The following is a 26,248-nucleotide window of genomic DNA, read 5'->3' as shown; positions in this document are numbered from 1 at the left end:
GGAACCGTTTTCCGGCTGACATAGTTCAGCTTGACTATGGTGATGGGTGAGGTGAAGCCAAATGGGCATGACTCGTGGAAAGGAAAACTGCTGATCTGCTCTCGACAGCTTCCCCTGGTCACAATAAAAAGTGACACAAACAGAAAGCTGAGTGGTGCCTACGCTCCAAGTGCCACCATCTGGGAAGAAAAGGATCGCTTCTATTGTGAACCCTGAGGCTTCCTGCAACTTCAAGAGGACACCCAGAGAAGCATTCCGTTTTTCATCTGACCAGCGAGAAGCCAAGGAGCCAGGACGAGGTGCAACAGGGCGCCCCTCTGGAGGACAGGAAGCACCACGCTGATGGCCAGCCCAAGTGGAAAGCTCCATGTGGGCGCTTTACCACTCACTGAGCCCATGCGAATACCTGTATTTCAGCTTCACTGCAATTTAGCGACTAGGTGCTACTACCCCACTTCAGAAGTGAGGCTATCCAGACGCCTAGAGGTTCAGGTGTCCAACTGAGTCATTTAGAAAGTTCTGTTCAGTGGTTAAGAAGCCGGACAGTGAATGAGAACTCACTGCCATTGAGTGGATGCTGACTCATAGTGACCCCACAGGGCAGTTAGAATAGCCCCTGACAAGAGTATAACTTTTTGCAGGAGCACAAAACTTCCTTTTTCTCCCACGGAGTAGCTGGTGGTTTTGAACTGCTGACCTTGCAGATCACAGCACAATGCTTAACCACTACGCCAAGGGGCTCCTAGCAATCAGATTACCTAGTTTACATCTAGGCCCTACCCAGTGTTGCTTGTGTGACTTCAGACAAGTTACCATGCCTCGGTGTCTATGCCAATATAATACAGGCAGTCGCTCTGTTACTCCCCGCACAGGGTGGCTGTGGGGATGAGCTGAGTTCATATGGTTAAACACCGAGAGTGGTAAAAAGTAAACACCACATGTTAGTAAAATGCAATCTCAGAGCTAAGGAGTCCTTTAAGGTTACAGATCAGGTATCTTTCTCTTTAACAATGACCCTGATTCTGTGAGTCATAACTTTATCAGTTGAGAAATTATCTGACTATTCCTCCCCTGAATAAAAATACACGCTAAACGGAAACCTTGAATGGGATAGCGCGTCCCCAAAAGGAAGAGCAAGGGCAAAAGTTCAAGTGTGACTGCTGAAACGAGGCCTATTTATTTTTGTTTCCAGACAGATACTGTACATGAGTGAAGTGTGTTGGGTTCATTTGAGAGCACAATGAAAAGCCAGACTGAATGGCAGTAATATTTGTGTGACCCCTGGTGACGGTCAGGGAGTCTGTTTCCCATGGCCTGGTCCTTGGTGTGGACAAAGGGCCACTTTTTTGGAAGAACACTCTGGGGAGAAAGGGCCGCCGCTTGCCCCTGCTGCGTCCACTCCATGGGAGCTTTCTGAGGAGAGTGGGGCATAGGGTGCAGCTGGCGATCTGAGTGCTGTGAAAAGAGCGATTTCACCAGGAAGGAGGCAGCGGAAAGCCAGCGGAGGGCCTGGCTCAACAGGACGAGTTTCATCTGGCAGTGGGGGCCAACAAAGGCTGAAGTGTAGAGGCTGTGGCGGTGAGGGTCAGGGAGGGACAGGGGGAGCTGGGACCAGCAGGAAGGATGTCGGGTGACTGGAATTGCTATTTAAAAAGTAGCAGTCTCAGGAAGAGACCGAAGCGGCAAGGACTGAGTGTCAGAAATTCTGGAAACCTGTGTCAGAGGCCACTACCACAGGGCGACCGAAGATCAGGGACAAGAGATGCCGCCATCCTGCGGGGGTGTTCCTCTGAGAGGGACCGGGGACACAGGGACGGCGAGGCTCGGCGCTGTCATTGACAGACGGCAGCTGTAGGGTGGGCCAAGGTTCTTCGCGAGCAATCAGGTCACCTTCTGAAATGCAGGCTGTGCCGCGGGCTCCAGAGGCCCACGTGGCGTCCGAGGGGGTCCAAAGGTTAAGTGTGGCGTGACAAAACCAGATCCAAGGACTCGAGTTCTTTCCAGCACAAGGATCAAAACCAGTTCTCACTGCGTCACCTCCTGGCAGGTCCACATGGGTCAGATTGGAAAGGTGCTCCACAGGGTGTGTGGGCCCTGGGTTTTCATAAAGAGATCCCGGGCCTGACCTCTGGGCAGGCGCCCCCAAGGTGCCAACTATGAGGGTCCCCAATGCAAGGAGCCCTCTCCTTCTAAACAGAAACCCAGTCACCGAGAACACAGGGATGGGGTTGGCTTGGCCCACAAGGTCAGCATGCCACAAGATCAAACCACCGATGACTCGATGATTTCGCCTTCGTATGGAATATTGGGGACTACAAACAATCCTGAGGCAGGATCACCTGTCCTACCCAGATGATTTCCACGCCTTCGCAAGACACGTTCCTCACAGAATTGTAAAAAGCCCCTCAGAAGGGACTTTAGGTTACTGAAACTCTGTTTTGAATTATGCTGCACTAGGATAATACTACTCATAGGGTTTCATCTATAAATACTCTACATGCAAGACAAACCGTGGATTTTAGGTACTGACTCTACCCTAAAGTATCTACTACTTTTCCAAAATGACTAATTAGATCTAATCTACGTGAGCTGCGCTCGGAGCCAGCCTTGGTGAGCTCTGCATAGAGACCATTACACGCAACTCATTAAGGAGTTTCCTGTATTTCCGAACTCTCAGATGGTCTAAGGGGGTATACAGATGAATAATTATTTTTAAAAGGAATGTATTATAGGATATCCCTCAAGGGTCTTTAAAAAGAGCTCTTTAAAACAAACCCAGGAAGCATGTGAGAAGGTTATGAAGAATTGGTAGAATTAAAATGATTGTGGCCTATTTCCATAAAGAAACAGGGCAGGCAGGGGGTGGCAAAGAGGAAAAACAAGCTAAAATGACTTCGAGCTCGCTGAGTTAAAATGAACTGTTCTTTCATCAGGCAAGTGTCGTATTTACTCTATGCCCGATATGCAATAATAACCTTTTGCAGGGAGTCAAATTAGCATTTTTTCATTTAGGAAAAGGGGGATATTGTAAACCCGAAGGAACCGTTTTCTGGCTGACATAGTTCAGCTTGACTGGAGGGTGATGTGTAGTTTGTACCCAATTCTTTCTTAAACACACTGTCCTTGAGACACAAAGATAACACCTCGGCCCCCGTCCGCGGGGCCTTCCTCGGAGGTGCTTGCTTTCAGCTTTGGTGAAACATTTGCGCGGATCCATATTAGCTTCGGGTCATCTGGTTTCTTTTGTGACTGGCCTACACATTTGGGAAACAGCTGCCTGGCTCTGGGAGAGAAGTTGCAACGTTGGGGAAAAAGAGAAGCGAACTGGAGAGCTAACCCTTGGCCTTGGCACAAGGCACTCCTAACCAACTCTGAGTTGAAAGCAAACGTCGAGCAGTCGAAGGTGCCGCTGTCTGTAGGAACTCAGCAAACCTCTTTGCACTAAGAAAACCTGGGAGAAGCTGACTTTTTTCATGTGGAGATGTAAAACCTTGAATGGCACAATGGCTAACCGCCGGGTGGCTTACCTAAAAGTCGGGGGGGTTTGGCACCTCAAAACCCTACAGGTGGCTCTACTGCTCTGGAGGGCCGAGGTGAGTTGCAAGCAACTTGGCAACAGAGGGGCTTGGGTTTGGATAAATTCAGCCTCTGGACACTTATACCAAATCCCTGTGTAAGACTGGGTTTCCAGGGGAGTGGTGGGTCTCGGGTTCTTCAAGCCGATGGTCTCCACTAACAGCAATTTCCGTACTGGGGCCTTCTGTAGCCATTATGACTGCGTTCATTCACTTGCTTCGAGTTCCCAAGTGGCGCAAAAGGTTAAATGCTCGACTGCTAGTTGAAAGGTTGGCAGTTCACACCCCAGTAGGCCTCAGAAGACAGGCCTAGGGGTCCACTTCCAGAAGGTCACTGCCTTCACACTAAGGTGACCAGATGTCCCGCTTTTGGTGGGACAGTCCTGATTTTTAACAATTTGTCCCACGTCCCGCGGCGTTTTTAAAAAGTCCCGATTTTTGGACAGAATGCACGACAAGCTAGGGTACACAGTTTCCAGCTGCTATGTGGCTATTTCGCCAGGATATGAGTTTTATCAATGGTGTCCCGCTTTACCAATGTTACAATCGGGTCACCTTACTTAACACCCCGATGGTACACTTCTCCTCTACACACCAGACCACCCCAGCAACCCCACAGCCGCTGACTGCGCAACAGCGGTCACTCGGCTCCTTGTTTCACCCTGATCAGGCTTCCCAATCGATTGCAGCGAGGCGCCGGGTCCTTGATCGTAAGTCACTGACAGACAGGCCTGACTGTGTTCGTTCCTTCAGCAAATGCTAATTGAACACCTCTACCGGACTGAGGATGAAAACAGACATCACAGAGCCTCCATGCCGCTGACAGTTGGCGATCTATTACGAGGCTAGCTGCACTATCTTGCAATCTTTGAACAGATCACAGAGAAAGAGGAAGAAAAGAGGCCATCGGCTCCATACTCAGAAAGCAGGCTCTGAAAGGACAAAACCCCGTCTCTCCTACTCCTTTTGATGTTTGTTATCTCGCTGGCTCTTTGCTCTTCTAAGCACGTGATTCTTCATTGGCTGGCCGAGTCCGCTTCAAATGGTGCTCTCAGCAAGCTTTCCGAAGGCCTGATAAACAATTTTGCTATCCCAGAAAGTGTTAATGCTCCAGGTACCCCTCCAAACGAAAAGGAAAATTCCTTTTGAGTGCCCCCTCCCCGTCCCCACCTCTGTAACAAGGAATGCAATTAGAGCAGGACTTGGCACTGCACATCCATTATCCTAGCCAAGAAATCTCAGGGCTAGAGAACAAAGCTACCAAGATGTGTACGCTATTTACTATGGCTGGCCCAGGGTTCAGGGGTTGTTAAAGTCTGAGAATCTTTGTAGCCCTCTACTTTGATTTCCCATGTAAGTCCCTTCCAAATGCCAGAGCTTAGGCCGCAAAATCCTTCCCATTACTTTATTGAGAAATTATGTATGCTGCGATTTACCGCTAATGCTGGTCTTTCAAGGCATTAGTCAGGACACCTGCAACTTTCAGACAACAGCTGCCAATAGCAGTTTAGCATTTCATGGGTCAGCACTTAAAATCTAACGACTAATACATCATCTTTGGGAGCGGTGTGAGGCACTGGGTGGACAACAAAGACACTGAGTGCCGGTTGGAAAGGATGAGCCACATATTATAATTCAGCACTGTGGAAAATGGAGGCAGAGTAAAAGGATCACTGTTATGACCGTAGTTGCGTTTCCAAGGCAGGGATCTTTTCGGTGGTGGGGAATGTCACCGGTGTATGGATAGTATAAGGAGCCCTGGTGGCATAGAGGGTTAAGTGTTTGGGCAGCTAACCACAAGGTCAGCAGTTCAAACCCACCAGGTGCTCCTCAGGTGAGAGATGAGGCTCTCTGCTCCCATAAAGAGGTGCAGTCCGAGGAACCCCATGAAGCAGTTTCAACAATGTCCCTGAGGGTTAGAATCGCCTCAGTGACAGGGGATTGGGTTTGGTATAAGTCAGGGGTGTCAAACTGCACCCTTGAGGTAATTTTTTGTGGCCCATGATGCTATGAAATAAAATGTAAGGAGCGAATTGTGTTTACGGTATTGCCTCGATCTCCCCTAAGTGCTATTTTCTTCATAACATTTTTTTCTATTTTCATTTTATTTCAGAGCATCGTGGGCCACAAAAAATTACCTCAGGGGCTGCATGCGGCCTGCAGGCCGCCAGTTTGACACCCCTGGTATAAGTGATATGAATTTTTGTTATTTCACATGCCATGTGTTTTGTAAAACAAAGAACTTTAGGATGTCTTGGCAATGTTCGAAACAATATTTAACTTGTTTTGGAAGACAATCACCTATTTTTCTGGATATAGGGAGATTTCTATCATTTCCATTCTTTAAGTAGTACAAAGAGTGACTTGCGCTTGCACAGAGCAAATGCAATGTCCAGTATGCCTTTGTCGTGAGAAGCAGCTGCTTCCGAGTGATTGGGATAGACTCGGATGTCTTGTAGCGGGCCAGGTGAGCCCACAGGCCAGGCCTCTCAAACCCTGAACCCACAGCACTGTCAGGGCAGGTGCAGAGTCCACCTGATGAACCCAGGAATGATGAATGAATGAACGTTTTAAACCCACAAAGCAACTTGGCAGGAATGCTTGCCTCCTGATAAAATGGGGTCCTTTCCTTTAAACTCGAAAGGCACAGGGCCTGCAAGGGGCACTGTCTTCGAGTTCAGGATGGATACAAAAGGGCTTTGACCCACATGCTCCAGAGATCAAGAGATCACTCTTTGGAATCCAGTACGCGAGCGCTCTGCAAACGTTCCCGTGGTTTGCAGGCTCTGTGCTCCGCCCTCATTCTGAGACCTGATGATACAGCGCGTGTGCAGCGGAGTGGGGCCAAGCTCTGCGTGGTGACTGAGCGCTCAGCTGAGTGCTTTATAGGTAATGAGGTGAGTGTAAACACCAAAAATATAAATTTAACAACCTCACTGCATAGCGGAAATTCCAACTCCCCGTGACCCCGCTGCTCAGGGTAGAAGTGCACTGTGGGTTTCTGAGCATGTACTCCTGACAGGAGTAGAAAGCCTCATCTTGCTCCTGTGGAGTGGTTGGTGCTTTCGAACTGCTGACCTGTGGTTAGCAACTCAACACGTAACTACGAGGCCACCAGAGTCCTCATCATGGAAGTACAGGCTCTAATACATTTCTTTTTCACCTCTGGTATATCTCCTCAGTGAACTCTTACACCTAAAAGTAGACAATGTACAAAAAAAACTAGGCACAAAGGGCTATTTTATAAAATGAAATTTTAAAAATTTTAAAAACTACTAACCAGAACCCATTAACAGAAAAGTTTTTTAAAGATGAGTGTTGGGTACAATATGAGTGTTTAGCATCCAAACAAGCCTTGGTGGCACCACGTTGAAGCCCTTGGTTGCTAACCTGAAGGTGGGTGGTTCTACCCCCACCACTAGCAGCTCTGCCAGAGAAAGGAGATCTGTTCCCTGTGGGTGACAGCCCAGGAACCCTCTGGGGCAGTTCAGCTCGGTCCTCTCGGGTCTGTACCCCCGGCATGGACAAGACGGCACGGCACACACCAGCAGCTTATCAGACTGCAGATCAACAGAGTAGCCAACAGTCACGCCCACTGCCAGCACCCAGAAGGCTTCCCTGCCCTCGCTCTGCACGGCCCTCCTCCCTTAGTGGGAACCACAGGCCTGAATCTCACCTTCTTTATAGGCTGGGGTTTCTCTACCATTACCCACTTACTTAAGACTCCTTCTCAAGTGAGTCTACTCTGAGCTGTATTCATATTTCACACAAATGGTATACATTGCTATGTAATCATTTATGCCTTTTCCCCTTTTCTGTTTCTAGAACTCATCCACGACATTGTGTATAGTTCTAGTTACATTATTTTTCTTTGCTGTACATTATTCCATTTTAAGAACACACCACAATTTACTCATCCATTCCACTATGGACATGTTTTGACTGTTTCTAACTGGAGGTGAATACAGACCATTAGACACGTATCTCTGGGTTCCCGTCGGCACCTACCTTTAGCATGCATCCACACATACACATGCACACGAGCATCCCCCTACCCCACCCCACACACATAAAAGGAGTAGAGTTTCTGGGTCCAATTTAGAAAAACAAACAAACCACCCAACTAAGGAAGGCCATTCCAGCGCATCTCTTGGCAAGCAATTTTAATACGAACTAGCTCTCATGTAGCCACTAGGAAAGCTCATGAAATTACTGGGTTTCTATTTTCCTAGTCTCTTTCTCCTACACGTTCATTAAATCTATAAAAAGTGGTTCAATGCTTATCATGCCTTGAAATCTGCTAAGAATAGTTTGAAATTTCCCAATGAATTTACTAAAGCTGATCCCCTTAATCATTGTCTCTTCAGGTAATCACATGTCTCCTTTCAATGAAGGGAGACATTGTATATGCCGGGAGAGTACTCCGATCCTTCCAATTTGATGTTCCAATTTTGGAACAAAAGGTTTCAAGTTAACGCTCCTGCGGCTCAAGGATGGAAAGCCAAACTGAGAAACACAAACACAAATCGTATACAGGAGTTCCAACTCCAGGGTCCCCAATGCTCCCACTGCCACCACGAGTGTTCTCCAAAGGAAGTGCAGACAGAGGGCAACAGGGTGGCACCGTGAAGTCTGCACATTTGTATTCCACAGTGTCACCGTGTGCCAGGCACTTGCTGCACATTACCTGTATACCCAGTGCATTCTACGGAGGAGAGGTGCCCGGCCAAACCCACTGTCACCCATTCTGACCCCCAGGGACCATGGACGGGGTTTCGGAGGCTGGAAAGCTTTAAGGGAACAGAGTCTCACCTTTCTCCCCAGGAAGGGCTGGTAAATTTGAACTGCAACCTAGCAGTCCAAAGCTTACCAGACAGTGTCCCCTGGGCACCTGAGGGGTAGGTGCCCTTAGTCTTCATTTTATAAGAAGAGATGGAGGCCCGGATAGAAAAGGTACATTGACAAAGGTCCCATGGCTCTGAGTACACCAACCAACCAACCAAACAAAACTCCTCTGCCGCAGAGCTGATCCCAACTCAGAGCAAACCAACGGAGGCTTTCTAAGACTGCAAATCGCCATGGGCACTGACAGCCTCATCTTTCTCCCCGAGAGAAGCAGGCAGGTTTGAATTTGTGGTTAGCAGCCCCATCACCTAACCCACAGTGCTCCCAGGGCTCCGGGCCTTAAGTAGCTGAGCTTTAAACTTGAAAAGGTACAGGAGCTGTAACGGGCAATTAATTCCGAGCTTTGCTTTCTGGCACCCACGACACAGGGCACCTTGTAAAACACCAGTCGCGCGTTTGTTGACATTATTATTATCTTGCTAACAATAACAACAACAGCACACCTGGTTCTTTAAGACCTGGGGGAAGCTGAGCAGACCACCAGGAAACTATCTATGTACATTTGTTTTGATTTAAGAGGTATTTGTGAAAATGATTGTAACCAAGCAACTCTCTAAATTTGGGGAGAACTAATTAAGAAATGAATTTAGGGATTCGACAGGCACCCACATTAGTCATTAGGGCTGGGAGATCCCGCGTCCCGGTCTGAATCCAGCTTTGGCACTCGCATCCAAAGTAAACATGGCTACAGAAGTGCCATGGTTCGTAGTTAAAATGGATTTAGATGGCTTATGGGGGCCCACGGGGGCCTGGCCTCTTCCTAACTGAATTCGGACACCTCGCCGGTTACTGTGAGTTTTCCGTGCCATCGAGCTGCCCCTCTGTAAGGGCTGGCACGAGAGCAGGACTGCGCGGAGGGAGAAACCATTTCAGCCTGTGACGTCTGCAGAAAGAGCAGATGGAGAAAAGTGGACCCTCTGCGCCGTCATGAGGAAATTCCTTAAGTGCCCTCGGCTGGCCAATGTTGGGGCCTACTAGCAACTGGCAGGCCCAGTCACAGGAGGGGTGCCCACCGTGACTGCTCCAACACGCGAGGAGAGTCATCTTCCGCAGGGCCCAGCACTCACTCATCGCCCCCTCCCACCCCCACCCCACCCCATATGATTAGTGACAGACAGCTGGAGGCACCTCAGTCTCCGCACGAAAATGCGATCGGAATTGTTTTCAATGGGTACATCTTTCCATCAAGCTGTGTGTTGCCTTCGGCAGAATAATCAGAGTTTCTGAGTATTTGGTGCACATGCCAAGAAAACAGGAAGTGGTGCCCTTGCTTGTCTGGTGGGGAGAAGCTGCCACAATTTGCATAGTAACTCTTCCTCAGGGGAAACAGAGCCCTTTGTGTGTGTGTGTGTGTGTGTGTGTGTGTGTGTACAGAGACAAGAGAGAACCAACTAATTGTTCCTAATAATTCTCTTTGAATACTGCAGTGTTTTCATGGTGACTTGGATATGAGGAAGTGAAATATTCATTCTCGGAAAACAACCAAGTCCCACTCATGCGGATGGCCCTTTTCAGAAAGTGACCGTCATTTCACTTCTACCGTTTCAGGTTCGTGGGGGAAAATCAAGTTTGGTTTAAGTACTCATGGAAATAGCCATGTGCGTAAGACCTCATTAACTCGGACTACCTCGGTTTGTAATAAACAGTCCTTTGCTAGAGTCTGGACCAGAAAGGATCTTTTCACAATAAATATGCCGCTTGTGACACATAGTCATTCACACAATATTGGCGGGGGGGGGGGGGGGGAGTAGACAATAAAAATATTTCTGGAAAAGTATGAACCGAAAACATATTTCCAGCAAATAATTTTCACCGATAAGAATAAGCATTTGTGTTCTGTTGAAGGTTGTCTAAGTGCATTTTACACGCACGGGTCTGAATTGCTCCGACAGCTCTCCAAACAGTGTGATCGTGGAATCAAAGGAAAAGAGGAGGAACCAGAGAAGTGAGGGGCGTCCCAGGACGACACCCATCTAGCAGCTGGAGCAGGATGCAAAGCCAGCCTGTCTGGCTAAAAAGCCGTGCACATTCTCTCCTCGCAAGGCCTCTCGGGCCGCCAGTGGCAGGACAGGCTTCTCCATTCGCGGGGGCACAAGGAGGGCAGCAGCAGAAAGGTCGTTCTGAAGAGGGAAAGCCAGGCAGTCTGGCTCCGGAGCCTGCCACTTTTCACCATAATTCTCCTCCACGTCACGAGGATGACAGCAAGAGACCTTTTTTTTGGGTGGGGGGGGCAGCGGCGGGGGAGACGTCAAAGTATTCCATACGCATGGAACTAAAGAGATCCACAGACGTGTCAATGTAGGTGAGAGCTGAGGGGTGAAGGTGGGGTAGAGAGATGCGTGCTGGTAGGAGGTTGGGGATGGGAGGGGGCTGGGCAGATGGATGGGGGTGGGGGAAGGGGCTGAAGATGGGAGTGAAAGAACGGAGGTGAACAGGATGGCAGAGCAGGGTATAGAAGTGAGCAGGTGGGGTAGGGAGTTTGGGTGAGGGTACTCTACTGGTCCCCTCACTGTCCTATCAAAACTCTTTGTCAATCAAGCATCTTTTGATCTCTGCCTATTTCAGATTTAGATGTGCTTTCCAAATTAGATTGGTTTCGACACATTGTTCGCCTAATGCTCACATCCTGGAGTTTTACACAGCTGCATCACACTGAAATACATCTTTGACATTTCCATTTCAAACCAAAAGAAAGTTTCGTCAGACTGAACTGTCCCCCAAAAGAAAGAAGGCGGTTGCTATCGCATCCGTCCCCAGTAAGCGCAGACGAGAACTGTGATCCACAGGATTTCCTTGCCGGTGACCTTTTGGGAGCAGGTTGCCAGGCGTTTCTTCTGAGGAACCCATGAGTTTGAACCACCGACTTGGCTGTAAGTAGCAGAGCACTTAACTGGCAGCCCCACGCAAGGATGGCTTTGGATTACACACATACATGGGCACTCAAGCAGCTGTGGCTGCCAGAGGCTGAGACGGGACCTCGGGGACTGAACGGCAGATAACTACAGGTAGGTAGGAGGAGGATTGGGGAAGGAAAGGTACATACTAGCCCCCGCCCCACCTCTACTCACCTGGGAATCCACGGAGATGTTCCTGCAGGCAGGCTAGCGTCTTGAGTGCTCTAGGGAAAATGGAAATGCAGGAGGTCAGGTTTCCATTGAACAAGCCATAGTCAGCCCTCCATCCCGCAACATGCCCGCGTGCCCCGCTCCCAGGAGAAGTCAGCCTCTTCTGACAACAAACGGCCGTGGATTTGTTGGTGTTCGTACACGGAGGCTTCAGGCCACACCTTTAAAGGAATACTGTGAGTCTGAGGGGAGAGTTCAACACGAAAGCAGGGCTGCCACCCTGCTCTCCTTTCCCACTGTTTGTTCCACGATTCCTAGCGTCGCCATTCTTGGGTCCCCTTGAACCTGCTGCTGGACTGATGCGTTCAGATTGGGAGGGGCGTTGGAAGAAGCAGTGAAGTAGACTCATTTGAGAAGACAGACAGACACATGACAGTTCAGATCTTGTCCAAGATCTCCAACCTACTGCCATTCCTCATGATTAAAGTGGGCAAAATAAATTAGGGGTGTGTGTGATGTGTGAGGCCTGGGGATCAGAGTACAGATCCTCGGATGCTTCTGTTTGTTAATGGGAGCCGTGTTGAGATTTTCATCCTGTTCATCAGAAGGTAGTTTGATCAATTAGGTTTATGATACAATGTAGGTACTCAACAAAAGGTGGCTGTTGGGGCAATGCGATCCTGGATATCTGTCACTGCCCCTTGACTGCTACAAGAAATAGTGATTGAACTCGCTTTAATATTGAGTCAGGTATTTGTTGGCATGTGGAAATGAAAAATATCAAAACCATAAAGCGTCTGATAGGTTAAAACCCAAGGTCAAAACCCATCTCACTCCAGGGGGTTGCCCAAAGGCTTAGGCTGTGTTGGAATTGCCTGAGTCACAGATACTTGACATCTCCGATATTATGGGTCTTGGCACCTCCATGAATATCAGTATAGGTTTTTATACAGAACATTTTATTGCAGGACATACAGCAAAAACAAATAGCCATTGGGTTATTAACCCTTTCTTTCTCTCAACCTTTCCCACCTAAGGGCCGCTGCTCGCTCTCCTGCTTCATGTCCAGCTCATTCTTCCTAGTGTCTGATGCACAACAGACTCCGGAGACACGGCTGACGGAGACATGTGCTGAGCAAAATGTGCTACCGTTGCAAACGAACATGCACCCAGAAGAGCTCCTTGTGGAGAGGGGAGAGGAACTTTTGATACTGATTCACAGTGCGTCTAGCATTCTGGTGTGGCTATCCCCATGCTGCTCAACAGGCCTTCCATACGGTCACAGAGGTGCCATGAAAGTGTCCAATGGGTCGCTCACACACTCCCACTGACACATATTCGTCTCATTGCTTGCACCAGGGTTCTGTTATCCCAGACCACACCCACAGCCATTGAGTTGATTCCGCCCCATGGAACCCCTCTAGAACAGGGGACAACAACAGCCTCCTCTTTCTCCCCAGGAGCCACTGGTGGAACCAAATCGCTAATCTTGCAGTTAACAGCCCGACTGCTACCCCGTTACCCCATCAGGGCACGGGAAGGTTCTACAGACCCCGCTAGGGCAGCCAAGGGACAAATGTTGGCCCCTGGGAGGCAGCGAAAGGCCCCGAGGTCCACCCACAGCAGCTGAGACAGAGTACAAGTGGAGCCCTGGGGTTGGGGTCCCACGAGCTGCTTATGAGCCCTTGTGTTCAGAGCCGGGCTGAGGGACGACCCAAATCTCCAGCCAGCATGCTGCCGCCCACTGGAAGCGACCCTGCACCCGCTTTCCCAGGCTGCAGATCCGAAAGGGAGCGGTGACCCTCAACTTCCTCCCACAGAGCGGCCATTCGGTGTGCCCACAGACTGTGTGGTTGGCAGTCCCACTCACAGCACCAGCCAGGGCTTGCGGGAGGCCCAGAGACTTCTGCGAAGCTTCCTAAACCCCACCCAGGCCGTTCCCAGCTGCTCCCCCTCTCTTCTTCTCTCCTCTGTCCATGTGGCTCATAATCAAAGAGTTCCCTATAATTTTTTTCTAATGCAATCTTATTGGAATATTTTCTTCTCTTTATCCCTTTCCTCTAAAAGCCAAGTATATGGGGTTTGTTTCTGCTTGGAACAACAAACACGACATAATACACCTATATGCCTCTTTCTATAAAGATCTTGATTGTCTATTAGCCCTGCATCATGGCCAATGAGCCCATTCTGACTTATAGCCCATTCTGACCTTACAGGGCAGAGTAGAACTGCCCCCTATGCGCTTCTGTGATTGTAACTCTTTCTGGGAGAAGAAAGCCTCATCTTTCTCCCAAGGAGCAGCTGGTAGTTTCGAACTGCTGACCTTTCGATTAGCAGCCTGTAAGGGGTAATCTGCTACTCCAACCTGCTCCTGATTGAAGGAACCACTTCCTCAAGATGGCAAAGGCCTTCAGGGTAGGCACCAGGGAGTTCTGGGCAGAGAAAGAGACTTACCCTGCACTTCAGAAAGCAGAAAGCAAGATTTGCAATAGTCCGGGTAAAGGTAACCGAAGGGCTGTTGTCGCTTTACAATTATTTCCATTCCTCATTGGAAAGCACTGAGTTTCGGTGGTAGATTGGTGACAACTCCTCCAGGAGAATGGTCCGTGGCCACTAATTAGTGGCTGAGAAACTAGTAGTAAAAGTACTTTTGATTTAACCGGGAAACAGCTGATTCTCCAAACTATCCTTTAGTCCACCACATGGGCTGGGAGGAAGCTGCGGCTTAGTGTTACGCAAGGATCTAGCTACTAAGCCTGCTACTCACGAGGTGTCTTATTGGTGGTGGTGGTCAAAATAGTCAAACCAAGCTAAGAAAACCTCATGGCTGTCACGTGGACCCTGCCTCTCAGCGGCCCCACAGGACAGAGGAGAACCAGCCCCTCGGGATTCTAAGGCTGCACAGCTTTAGGAAAGCAGGCTGCCCCACCTTTCTCTCACCGAGTGGCGTGTGGGTTTGAACCACTATCTTTCTGGGCAACGGCCAAGCTCTTAATCACTGTGTGACTTAGATGCCCACACTAAACTTGTTGGCTTTTCCCTCACTTTAACACCACTGTGGGGAAATACTATCGATCACCATGCCAGCTTATTGATCCTACTGTGTCAAGAAGGACTCCCCTCCCCCCCAAAAAACAAAATCCCAACCATCTTTAGCTACAGGGCTGTTGAGTGGCACTGCCTTCCCCTTACAAGAAGTCAAATGGCTGGAGGAAAACAAGAACATTTTGAAGACAAGAATGTGCATGTTCGAGGCTAGAAAGCTTCATGAACCCCAAAACCAAACATAGCTGCCTTAACTACACAAAAAAGGAACATTGCTATCAAGTTGATTACAATTCATAGTGACTCTCTACAGGGCCTCTGAAACGGTAAATCTTTATGGGCAGCTGCATTTTCCTCCTGTGGAGCAGCTAGTGGGTTTGAAGCTCTGGCCTTGAGGCTAGCAGTTCAACACTTACTGGATAGTGCCACCAGGGCTCCTTACGCCAACAGTACAGTAGTCGCTTATAGACTCTGCAACAAAGCATTTCTAGGGTCTTAAATAGTACTACCTTGCTTGCTAATAGTACTACCAAGATTTCTTTCTTTATTATTTTTCCTAAGAACAAAAACCTACAAAATGACAAACCAGGATCACCCTATTAAAAGATGATGTCAATTGTTTCTTTGTTCTAAGAAACTGTGTTAAGTACTGACTGGCAGTACCTATACCCTGATCTTCACATTAATTATGCTTCTTTTTGCACAAAATTGACTGTCACGCTATGCTTTGTAAGTCAGATTTAAGAGTTGCCAAGATAAATGTTCCAAATGGCTGATCTTTAAAAAACAACTTGTCAATTCACCTAATAATTCTTTATGAGTTTTGTCACATATAGTTTATGTCTCCCTATACCTATATTGTACTGTCAAGTACCTGTTGGGCTGCTAACCTCAAGGTTGGTGGTTCAAACCCACCCAGCCAACCTGCAGTGTCAAGATGAGGCTGTCTGTTACAGTAAGAATGATAGCCTCAGACACCCTATACAGGGTTACTGTGAGTTGGTATTGATTCCGTGACCATGAGTATACCTATATTTATATCTCTTATAATCATACTAATATTATAGTTCTTTAAGATGCACCATCTTACAGACTAGCCTACCTAAATGTTTTTTCCCCTTCTAGCTCCCAGTTCCAGATTACAAATGAGTCTTCTGATACACAAGAAATGAAACTTACAATTCCTTTTGACGGCACCAATTTATTTTGACTGTCATCATTGTTAAATTCCTAAACTGATTGAACTGAAATGCTCCAATTCTAAGGGAAATACGTATTTCTGGCCTAGTCCATGCCACTATAACAAAGAAGAGTTTTGTGTTATTGATTAAATACATTTAAAAAAACATTTCTTGAGGCTTCCTTTCAGATAATCACATCAGGATTGTATTTCCTTTAGTTCACACCTTATTTTAAGGAGGCTTGGTTCCAAAACATATAAGAACATACGCACACACGAGGCACTACACCGAGCAAGCCAAGAGTTCCAGCCAAGGCACCTATCTTTTACGTGGCACCAAATGACATGCTGTAGAAAGTACAATGGCAGCTATTCTTCTGCCAGCCTGAGGAAGACAGACATGAACTGCCTGCCAAAATAGAAAAAAGCTTAAGCTTTGAAATCGGACAGCTGGCTGCGGCCACCATCTCGACTGCCGCCATCGCTCTGACCCTGGGCCGACCAGTACACCTCTCAGAGATTTCTCATCAGGAATATGGGGCTGGCAGGTTTACCTCAAAGGCGTTTAGCAAGAGCTCAATGAGAACTGTGCTAAAGAGCCAAGCATATAACCTGGCATATTAATAGGCAAGGAGGAGCCCTGGTGGTGCCATGGTTAAGCGCTGGGCTGCTAACCCAGAGGCCTCTGGTTCAAAGCTATCAGCTGTTCCATGGCGGAAGATGTGGCAGTCGGCTTCCATAAGGGTTACAGTCATATGGCACTTCCACTCTATCCTTCTACAGGGCCACAATGAGTTGGAAGTGACAGCAATGTCTTTTTGGTTTGTTTGTTTGTTTGTTTGTTTGTTTGTTTGTTTGTTTTGAAAGGAATTGCTAAATATTTCCTGCTTCTCCATTAAAGCCCATTAGTGTTTGAATCTGTCATCCAGGTAAAGATATTAACCGTAGGGCTCTTTGTGAAAGAAAAGAATTGGAAGCTGTCTAGTCATAGAGAAATGATCATATTAAGAGAGATTGATACAGCCATTCTAAATATTTTTCATATAATATTTCAGGACAAGGGAAACTTTCACCCTGGAATATAAGTGAAGACAAAGTAAGAAGAAAAAGAAAAGCTCATAAAATAGCAATAGCTCGTAATTACAGAGCATTTACTATGAGCCACACATCAAACTATGAACTGCCATGCCTTAGGTTATTTCACGCTTACGGTAAACCTGTAAGGCATAAGACTGCTATCCTTGTTCTGTGCAGGAAAATCAAGCACGGGGAGTCTGTGCGGTCTATGGTCACTCCGTGACAGCGCAGCCAGGGCTGCAATCTTGGTGTCTGCGCCCAGAGCACCCACTCCTGTGCCTGCGCGTTCTTCAGGACAAACTCCCCACGTCCAGCAGGAGGAGCTGTGGTGGTGGGAGGCCCCGCGCAGTCCTCTCCCACCCGCAGAGACCCCCGTCCCGTGGGACAGAGTGGCATTGCCACATAGGTTTCCTAGTCGTCACCTTTCAGAAGCAGATCGTCAACCATCCTACTCCTTCCAAGACATGGCGTAGATTCAAACCACCAACCATTTGATTCCCAGTCAAGCCCGTATGCCAGCATGGCTCCTTCTGTTTAAGACACACACTCACACACGCAAACATGCCCATTCACCACCACACTGACATACAGAGACACACAAACACACACATATATCTGGAAGGAAAACACACCAAACGCTGACAGGGGCAATCTCTGGGTGGTGAAATTACAGCTGACTTAAGAAGAAAAAAGCATCTACTTCAGTATTGTCCAACTTCAACGAGTAGGCATTATTCTTACAACCAGAAACGCTGTTTTCAAAAAATAAAAAAGTATGCAGGAGTACTTTATAAAACGTAAAGCATGGTACACATATGAGTACTTCTAAAAGGGATGCTGTAGCCCATGACGTCTTGGATTTGAATTGCTTAGTGTTTTCACTGCCATTGAGCCGCTTCCCCTCTTCATTTCCTGTTTCCTTTCCACCCAGCTCGATAGGGAGGAGTGATGTCAAAGTAGCACGTTTGCGCAGGAATACAACAAAATACAGTACAGACAGCCACAGGTATGAGACATTAGTACAAAGGTCAAAGCGCTGTGGGAGAGGACACCAAAGCACAGCCCGTTTGAAATCATGTGGAATCTTCCACTTATAGAAAACACACCGTGGGTGACATGAGGCCCCGGGCGTGTTCTTTGTCATGGTCACATTAGTGACACGGCCTCAGAGCCATTTACAGAGGTGCCGGCACACTGGACATGCCGCAGCCTGATGGCTGTCTCCCCCAGGAGGTGTGACTCTAATGATGTGTCGGAGTGACACTTAGGGAGTGAGGTCCTGTCATCCCACCGATTCAGTTCAGAGCAATGACTTCCATCAAGAGAGCTCAATGATGTACCAAAAAGCAATCCCTTCGAACCCAACAGGTTTATAGGAGCTGGACTCATAGGTAGGACTGTGTGTGTCTTTTGGTAAATTGTTATTTTCCTTTAAAATGCATGAAAAGTAGGCTATCTTAAAACTCCCTCGATAGCCTTGTTTCACTTTCATAATAAGGTTTCCAGGATTGGCAATCAGGACACCAACCATGATAACAAAACAAAGTCCTTCCTGACTCTCTTGCCTCCACTATTCAGAGTCCTTAGAAGAAACCAACTAAAAGTGCGATCTTGATGTCAAGATGCCTCTGGTAGAAACACAACAGCTCTTAGGCCTGTCCTGGATGACATTTAAGAGCCCGGGGCGGGTGGGTTACCCAATGTCCTGCGACCCGCTCAGTCGGCAGTCCAAAACCACCATCTGTCCCGAGGGAGGACAATGAGGGGCAAGTCTCCGCTCTCCTGTGGCCTCTCGCCCGTCAGAGCTGACTTGAGGGCAGTGAGCGAGAGACACCCAGAGGGGCAGTCCTACTCGGTCCTATAGGGTCATGATGAGTTGGCACTGACCCAACGGCAGTGAGTTAGCACTTCATCAATGGCAGAACAGGCACCATGCTCAAATATGCCATCGAGAGATACGAGGAGGTACCCCCCCAAAAAAAACCCAGAATTTCCCCCCCCAAAATTTATGTATTTAAATTTTGTTACCAAACAACCTTATTACCTTCAAAGTACTCGCCATTACACTTAATACATTTGACAAATTTGCTATTCCATTCTTGGAAACATTTTTTCAAACTCATCTATTTGGATGGCTGACAGCACCTCCCTTGTCTTTTTCTTCATCTCTGTCAAATCGCTAGCCTTTCATGTTCTCTGCATTCTCAGAAACAAAAAGAAGTCACATGGAGCAAGGTCAGGTGAGTAAGATGCGTGGAGCAAGAGAGGTGTGCTGGTTTTTGCCAAAAACTGGCATACTGAGATGGCTGCGTGAGCAGGTGCATTGTCATGGTGGCAAAACTAGGCTCCAGTCTGCCACGAATCCGGCCTTTTTGGTCACACACTGTTACGCCATCTTTTCAGAACCTCTAAATAGAAAAGCTTGATAAACAGTCTGACCTGGTGGAACCAACGCCAAGCGCACTGCCGACATTTTCATCTGTTCGGGCAGTTGGCAGATGTCCAGAATGAAGTTTGTCATCAATCGACATCTCACCTTTTTTGAAACTGAGAAAACCACTTGTACACTTGAGGGTTTTTTCCCCCATAGTGCTGCCTTTATAAGCTGTGTACAACATCACAACAGTTTCTGCAGTTCTTTTTCTAAGCAGGAAGCAAGATTTCACAGCCACATACTGTTCTCTTAAATTGGTCATCACAAAAAACGAGGTTTGAGTGAAACTGCTTCTACAAAAAATTCACTGTGACCAGAAAGAACCTTCCCAGGTGATGCCACTGGGTGCACTAACTCAGAGCGAGTTGCTTGATGCTCGCCTAGTGGGAAAAATGCATACTATGAACGTTCTGCTCCACCCAGCGCAATTCCAGTTTGGGGGTGGTACCCCATCATATGTCTAAGAAACATCACTCATAGATTGAGTTAAAAAATTAAAATTAAAAAAAAAAAGGGCCTGATAGGGAGGAAATGATTTGGCCAACAGAGGCAAAATCCAACACGGACAAATGTAAGCTCCTCAACATTGGTCCATACAAGCACAGCATGAGGGAGATCTGGCTGGATAACAACTATAAGAAAAAGACAAGTATAATTTGACTTTAGGAGTCCTAGCTGGTGCACATGGTAAATGGTTAACGTGCCCAGTTGCCTAAGTGAAAGGTTGGAGATTTGAGGTTACCCAGAAGTACCTCAGAGGAAAGGCCTGGCCATCTCCTTAAAACGGAACCACTGAACAACCTCCGGTTCTAATCCGACAAACACGCAGTCTCGGGGAATCAGGAGAAACGACATCAACAGTTGGTTTATCTGACTCTGTTTGCTATAACTGGACAGTGTGCTTCTGATGACTTGCAAAGGAAGCCAGCTCAAACTCTGGCTAGATTAATAAAAGAAGGGTCCGTAAGGGAGGAGTAGACGGTAGCCCTGTGGTATCTACTGCTCAGAGTGCTGGGCCAACCGTGGGTGCAGTTCCAGATACCTCGTTCTCAAAATGGTCTGAGCAGAGGAGGAAAACCTGTTGGAAGTGGTTGGACCATGTAACCTGGAGAGAGAGAGAGAGAGAAGGCGTCCAGGAGACAGGATCGTGGTGATGAGATATTTGAAGAGCTACCGTACCGAAGGTGCCTATATGTTCTGCAGAGTTCCAAGGGCAGCAGGAAGTCCAACAGAGGAAGCTGCGGGAGGCAGGTCTCAGTGTACCACGAGGAACAGGTTTTCAATATACATCTGTCCATCTGTGAGAGGTGATGATTAATTGTCCAACCAAGGTAAGGCAAGGTCCAACACGCAAGAGGCGCTAAGCTAGGAGTGTTTCAGACAGCAGTCATCAGAGCCACTCAGCATGAAGCATGACAAAAGGACAAACTTCTCCTTCCCCAAAACTCACAGCAACCCTATAGGACAGGGTAGAACTGGCCCTGTGAGTGTCTGAGATGGAAACTCTTTACAGGAGTAGAAAGCCCATCTTCTTCCCGTGGAGTGCCTGGTGGCTGCGAACTGTTGCCCTTCTGGCTCCTGGCAGAGTTCAAATGGGAGCAGGTGGACTGACGCTGGGAATGGATTTCTCAGTGTGATGGAATGTTACATTGGTGCCTCTGGAAGATACCCCTAGCACCTTTATTTAAGTAGCACTGCCTTATTAAACGAAAAATAACTATGTATTTACATGCACCCAGAAGAGTCCAGAAGGTGAGATTCTACAAAAGTTTGGAAAATATAAATTAATGCTGCCATGGAAACCTTTGTTGATGGCATCCAGCTGCAACAGTTGCTGCTCTGGGCCTTCCAGAACAATAAATGAGTTGATGTGTTCAGTGCTGCAAACCACCATCAAAGAGCTTCTTTAAAATGCCTTCCTTATTCATTTGGTGACCTTTTATCCTTAAGAGGGTCACAATTTCAGTATGACACAGTATTGCTTTGGCTACAGTATTGCCAAGAACTTCCCAAGAGATCCAAGAGCCAAGGAAGTCCCCGGGAGCCCAGCAGATGTACTGAATCCAGCCCACCATTCAGACTTCTCGGGGGTCAGACAGGAGAAAGGACAAAGACCTCTGAGATCAAGTCATTAGCAAAGTCACAGCAGCTCGCCTAACCGCTTCTACTTGCCCCCTTTGAAAATTACAGAACGGTCCAAGAAACACCTGCCAGTCAGAAGTGGCACTGTCACATCAGGTGAACTCACTGCTGTTCATGCCGCTTCGCTAAATAGGCTTTCTTGCTTACATATTAGCAATCACTACAGTATAGGAAAGTCAGCCCACGCTGAGAGCGATATTGCCTCTCCAATCAAAAGCGCTCTTTCCTTAGTATATAAAGCTTCTTCCCTTCTTGCAAGCAACAAAGGCTACAACAAAAGAACTTCCTGAACACCCACGGTTCGGGAGAGAATGGCTCCCACCACATACACACGAAGCCTGTCCCCAGGATCTAATTGGTATGTGAACCTTCCCTTGCAGGGCATGTTAGTGGCTTTCTTTATTTGCACTGTCTGAGCAAAGAATAGAAATAAAAGTTTATTTTGATGGCAGTGTACCTGACTATTCAAAGACCTGCTTTGTTTATTCTTAAATGATCCTGGCAGAGGATGCAAACCTGCCTTTGTTCATGCTTCACGCTGTACCCGGGATCCCAGATGCAGACTCTCACAAATGCAAACCATTCGGCAGGGCTAGACAGAGGCGAAATGTGAAGGTGACTACCTTCTCTCCACTCCCTTTTCACCGCGGCGTGGATGCCCTTGGTCCAGATAGCTTATCCTATTCATTATCAGTCTGGGAGGCAAAGTTTCTCTCAAACACTCATCCTGAAGATCCCTAGTGGTGTGGTGGCTACGCATTGAGTTGCAATCTTCATGGTGGGCAGTTCCAAACCCCCAGCAGCTCTGTGGGAGAAAGACTGGGCTTTCTAATCCTGTCAACAGTACATTCTCAGAAACTCACGGGGGTTGACAGGAGTCAGCACTGACTTCAGGGTATTGAGAAGGAGCACATGCCGCCCAAGTGCCACGGTGTCAACAACTGTGGAACACTGGCATCTGAGGCCCTGCTGGGCAATTTACAAGAGGCCTGGTAGTTCAATGGACTGTGTTGACTGCTAACTGAAAGGTCGGAGTTTGAATCCACCAGCCCCAGCACAGGAGAAGGAAGCAGCAGTCTGCTCCCATGATGATTTACAGCCTTGGAAACCCTGAGGGAAAAGCCTGCTGTATCCTCCAGGGTGGCTCTGAATTGGAAGCGACTCAGCGGCAGTGGGCTTGGGGCACTTTATTGTTCCTCTAATGTACTACTAATAAAATCAGAACAGGCGATATCAACAACCTCACTTCACAGTGAGAAAACTGAGGTTCAGGAAGCTAAAATCACTTGCTCGGGTTCATCTAGTGAGTCATTAGATGAGTCAAAACTGATCTTTCCAACTTCAAAGACTGTCCTCTTTCTCTTCCAAGTCCTATTGGTCTTCGAGAAAGGGAACAGGATTTTTACAACGTACATATTGGAGATGAAGGAAGGAAGAAGCTACTGGTACTAGAATTGCCTTTCTGAGTGGTATAGACCCTGAAATCACACAATAAAGGCCGTCTTCTGGATAGCTAAGTCCAGTCTTCCCACAGAAGGCAAAGAAACAGGTGTATTAAAATACAGGAAAACCAACCCTCCACTTGCCTTGACTGACTAACCAAAGGCATTTACTGTGGATCATAGCACATTATGGATAATATTCCAAAGAGTGGGAATTTCAGAACACTTAATTGTGCTCATGTGGATCCTGTACAAAAACCAAGAGGCAGTCACTTGCACAGAACAAAGGGATGTGTGGCTTCGGAAAAGTGTGCCTCGGGGCTGTGTCCTTTCACCATACGTATCCAATCTGTATGCTGGACAAATAGCCCAAGATGTCGGACTATATAAAGAAGAATACAACATCCGCACTGGAGAAAGATTCTGGAACAAATGGCAATAGGTCGCTGACCATTTTGCCTGCTGAAAGCACGGAGAAACTGAAGCACTTACTGATAAGCAGAAAGACGGCCCCTTCCATCTGGACTGCGTCTCCACAGAAAGACCACACAGTCCTCAGCACGGACGGAGAGGACATCCGGTGGAGCAAAGGCTGAAGCTGTGGGTTTCGTTTTACTTGGATCCATAATCAATGCCCATGGAAGGCTGGTCACGAGATCAAGCAACACACAGTGAATTGTGAGAACCGTGCCCAGGGTGTCATGAAAGTAGTGATGCGCACGGAAGCCGCTTTGAGGACAAAGGATCTTCACCGCAGGCGACAGCTGGGCCTCGAGTAAGGACGACTGGGGAAGAGCCGAGGCATGGAGACTGTGGTGACGGCACACAACACTGACTGTACCACGGGCTGCCAGGAGAACCCGCACACCTGTCTTGGAGGACGAACAGCCAGAGTGCTGCTAGAGCTGAGGATGGTGACACTTTGGCCAGTCCCTGGAGAAGGATGTCATGCTTGGTAAAGTCCAGGGCCTGTGGAAAAGAGGAGGGAGGGCCCACAACAAGACTGGCTGTGGCTGCAACAATGGATTCAGAGTATCGACTGGGAGGGTGGTGTAGAATGGGCCAATTTTTGTGCCATGGTACCTCGAGGGCAGGATGAGCCGGGCTGCTCATCAGCACCTGGCACCAGCAACATACACTTGCCTTCTCCTTCCCTTTCCCTGTTGTACACTTGGTATCCATGGGACTCAGATACCAGCAGGCAGCCAATTAGCAAGCGTCCCTGGTGGCAATGCGGGTAAGGTGTTTGGTTGCTAACCTTACAAGGTCTATGGTTCAAACCCACCAACCACTCTGGGAGAAAACCTCAGGAAGCCTCAGCTAGGGATCCTGTAAATCAGAACTGAGTCGATGGCAGGTTTTGTTTTGATTTGCTATGGTATCAAGAGGTGTGGAATCAGGGAATGGTCAGTATCCAGGTAAGCTAGTCAATTGCACACATATCCATCACTGAACTCACTGGATTCCCCGCCCAGGGCTGGAAGGTGTGGGATTCAACAGGCTTGGATGGAAGAATCAAGGACTCGGTCTGCTAGGACCTACAGCTCAGGGGCAAGACTGTTGTCCCAGGAACGACTGGAGAGAGATGGCAGAGCCAATCCCCAAGAGGATTTAGGAGTCCAACACAAGAATTCCGAGCGGAGACTTGGGAATGTGGGCCACAAGGTAGAAACCCTGGACCCTAACAGAACGTTATGTAAAGCGGATAAAAGGCACTGCTCATGCTGAGCCAGGAGGGGGCTTCTTTCAGAACTGAAGGGTGGACAGAAGGGATCATGCACATGGAAGACACGAAGTCACACTGCCGATTGGTCTTCGCTGGAATCTACTCCGGCTCAACTTTTCTCTTGACTGGAATGGTTCCTTCCTTCACCTCCAAGTGTCTCCCTCCTGCTCCCACCTGATAAGTTCTAATTTCCTATCACCAGTTGGCCTTGCCCAGTGTGAAAACATAAAGCACTACTACTATCTCTTAGGACAGACCGCATTGTCTTTGGGTCTTCCCGCCAGCCTGCAAACCTTTCCCTGAAAGCCCTATCGACCCACAGATTGCTGCCTTCGGTGTCTTGGGCAGAACTATCTCTGCAGAGCACTTACCAGTTTTTTGACACATGATGCACAATGATGGACACATATTGACATTCATCGATTCCTTAAACTGCTGAGGGCCCTAGAGCGAGCTTGTTGGGTGAGTTGCCTTAGTCCACTGGGAAGCAGGGGGTTTCAGAGCCTAGGCATGGCTCCCAGTGCTTTTTTACTCAGTGCCCAAGGAGTAGAGCCTTCCAGGAAATGTGAGCCTTCCCTGCCTCCCATGATCCTCTTGTCAATCTCAGACTCCTACCTCTTCCAAACCACAAGTGTTTGGGGATTAATGCCACACAGGTGGTTACTGACAAGGTGAGAAGAGACTGGCCGGGGAAATGGGAAGTGAGCGAGCAGAGGACCAAAGTCTGAAGCCCGGGGGGTGCGGCGTCTTCAAAGGGGGCAGCGAGGCAGCCGACAGAGAAGGCTAATACAGGGCGGCTGGGCCAATGGCAGGTGCCAGGACCGAAGGGGGAGGCCGGAAGAAGCCCTCCGAAACAGCCCAAGAAGCAGACCAAGCACATGGAGAGGAAAGATAAAGCTCTCAGGTAGGAACAAAAGCAGAAGACACTCCATGAGCTTACAGAGGAGGCTGCAGGGCAGGGGTCCTGGCCACACAGGGTGGTGGTCTTAAGAATTCTGGCACAAAATGCATACGCATGCACATGAAAACCCTGTTGTCTGTGACTGAGGCAATGGCGGTCTTTGGTTCCTTTCCTACTGAGACACCTGGAGCCCCTGCGCTAACAACGGTGGCCACCTGTATGGAGTTAGAAGGGAGTGCTGTCCCCGAGCCTGTTGCACATTTAAGAAGAAACTTTTGCCCAAAACAAAAAAAATCACAGAAATCACAGCCAGGTGTCTTTAGTCCTTCTTACTCCGCCAGTCAGAGTAGACCCAGCCCAGGATCCCGCCAGAGCCAGCGATTCAGTCTTTGTTATGCCCCGAGTTCTGTCCCACTGCAACTATCCCACCTCCTTGGAAAATAAAAGTTCTAATGAGCAGTGTTTGCCACCAGCGGCTGCTGAAGAAAGGCCAGGAAACAGAGGAGACGCCGGACAGTGGGACTGGCCATCTGAAGGGCAGAAGTGGCCAGTCTAGGAGGGTTGGACTTGGACAGGAGTGGGGTGGGATGAAGACAGGTGGGGAAATGGAATGGGTGCGGGGAATGAGCTGGAGCAGACATTGCCAGAGGGAAGGGGGCGCCAGGCTTCTGGGAGTCTTGGCTCTGTTTTGATCAATGATGGGAAAGAGCTGCAAGTCTATGTTGAGAGTCAAGACCCAGATAGGGGCAAGGCCAC

General features: G+C 48.2%; 1 protein-coding gene across 1 annotated transcript in view; it reads right to left on the bottom strand.

The window, feature by feature from the left end:
• SPATS2L (spermatogenesis associated serine rich 2 like) overlaps positions 1-26,248 on the bottom strand; it is a 182,837-nt gene that overhangs the window by 147,286 nt on the left and 9,303 nt on the right. Inside the window, exon 2 of the mRNA XM_045296313.1 lies at positions 11,549-11,598. The gene's annotated coding sequence lies outside the window, so the exon portion shown is untranslated. The remainder of the gene's footprint in view (positions 1-11,548; positions 11,599-26,248) is intronic.

Source organism: Echinops telfairi, unplaced genomic scaffold, assembly GCF_000313985.2.
Source record: "Echinops telfairi isolate 266 unplaced genomic scaffold, ASM31398v2 ScPeMD7_3;HRSCAF=10, whole genome shotgun sequence".
NCBI classification, from domain to species: domain Eukaryota; kingdom Metazoa; phylum Chordata; class Mammalia; order Afrosoricida; family Tenrecidae; genus Echinops; species Echinops telfairi.
The sequence above is the reverse complement of the archived record's forward strand: the minus strand, read 5'-3'. Positions and strand labels throughout refer to the sequence as shown.